The sequence below is a fragment of the Labeo rohita genome, chromosome 21 (assembly GCF_022985175.1).
Source record: "Labeo rohita strain BAU-BD-2019 chromosome 21, IGBB_LRoh.1.0, whole genome shotgun sequence".
Lineage (NCBI taxonomy): Eukaryota > Metazoa > Chordata > Actinopteri > Cypriniformes > Cyprinidae > Labeo > Labeo rohita.
The window spans coordinates 13,050,933-13,052,806 of NC_066889.1; the positions used below are offsets into that span (position 1 = coordinate 13,050,933).

Sequence of the window (1,874 nt, forward strand, 5' to 3'; positions counted from 1 at the left end):
CTTTATTGGAAACCAAAAATAGCGAGCGAAAGCAAAGGCCAGTGTTCAATAATGCATTTGAACTGGAGCACATTTCCCTCATAACAACGCTGTCGCTCTTCACTTGAGATCCTTGGACCTCCTTTGAACTTTTTAAGCACATTTTGACAGTCAGATGAGAAGCTTATTTTCTTTCTCTCTCCATCGTTGCGTCCTTTTTCCAAGTAAATCCCCACTCACAGCATCTGAGCTGTTTTGTATGTGTCTGAACGTGCCATTGTGCTAAAGATTAATATTATTGAATTGGACAAGATGTTAACACTGATTGCAGGTACAAAGCGCTTTCACAGGGAATGAGACTGGAGTGTTGTTACCTGTTGAGTCTACGCTGATAATTCAGAGAATCACCTTCTTTAAAAATCCTGAGAACAAGAATCTTCTCGATCGATGAGGAATCAGATGTTCATTGTTTTCAGTGACAGTCTGTCTTAGCAATCCACAGCTCTATTTTCAGATCACTGGGGAGACGAAAAAAGACACAGCTGCAGTGACAAACATTACAGTGGCAATTTAGTGTCATCAATCACAGCAGCCGTGGCGAGAGACGGGGCTGAAGCGGGGGTCACGTCGTGCTTCAGAACTCACCCACAGTTGTTACTGGAAATGGCTTCCACTCTGGTCAATTACAGACGTCGTGTTGTATCTCACAGCCAGATTTGACTTTGGCGAGCTCGGCTGGATCAGTGGCAGGGCTGCAGGTAAGCAGAAACACCAGGATAGTAATCTCTAAAACGGTAAGACACAATAGCTGCTAATTCAGAGCTTGCTGCCTAATTTATCTGAAAAGAATATGTAAATTAAACATTAGCTTGGGGTCAGAAACCTTGACATCTAACCAACAGAGAAACAATTTCACTAATTTAGCTCAGCATCCCACTGCGCTTTGCAGGAAATAGAAAACCTCCTTCTAGTAATAAAAAATAACACATTACTCTTATTCAGAGTCTGTAATTACATGTACAATGTTCCCTTTCTGTCTGCCAGGTTGCCCGAATGTCACAGAAAGAGGGGCGGAAATGGCTGAATTAAAACGATGAAGAAAAGGAATAAGAGGTGGGAGGAAAGAGAGAGGAATGGGATGCTTGTTTCATGAATCACTAAGCTCAGGCAAGTTAGTCATCACATAGTGTCACTTCAGGGTGAGGATGATTCACTCTTAGTGCAAACTAACACTGTAGGCTTGCTGAATGCTGCTGAACTTTCTAATATTAGGATACAGTGAGAAGCGGTGCATCACTTGCCTGCATTCGCGGTGGTTGTTCTATCTCACTGCAAATGATTTTGACTCTTTGTAAGTGTATTTATGTCGCTTGGAGTGTGTATCAGGCAAACTGAAGAATGAGACATTCATATAGCGCTTTTGTCACACTCGAAACACTTTACGGTGAGAATCTCTTCTACCTGGATGAACAGATATCATTGAAGAACTGATGCAGTCAATACAAGTAGGCCCATATCGCCATACCTGACTAGGCCAATAGGCAAACTTGGTTAGGACACTCCAAAATCTTGTCGAGAAATACCTTGGGATCTATAATGACCGAAGTGTTTCAAGACCTCAGTTTGGCATCACTACACTGGCACCACGCGCCCCCTGCTGGTGTTACTAAAACTTCTTCCAGCAGCAACCTTTTAAGCGATCCAATTACAGGTGGACAAAGTTAAATACAAGTGTAAACTGGGTTCAAGACATTTTCAGATTGACTATTTTGGCCACATTCGGAGGAGGTTGAAAAACCACGTGACCACACTCCATTCAGTGTAAACTTTCATGTGGTCAAATATGTTCGAACAAACGTGAAGGACCACCTACCTGCCTGTCAATAAAATACCGA

General features: G+C 42.5%; 1 long non-coding RNA gene across 1 annotated transcript; it reads right to left on the minus strand.

Annotated features, from left to right (window-relative positions):
• On the minus strand, positions 1–1,617 carry LOC127152667 (uncharacterized). Its single transcript, XR_007825122.1, has 3 exons — positions 625–1,617; positions 354–497; positions 1–261 (listed from the first exon to the last, which is right to left on the minus strand). It is a non-coding gene; the product is annotated as an uncharacterized LOC127152667 (long non-coding RNA).
• Between the last annotated feature and the right edge of the window lie 257 nt (positions 1,618–1,874).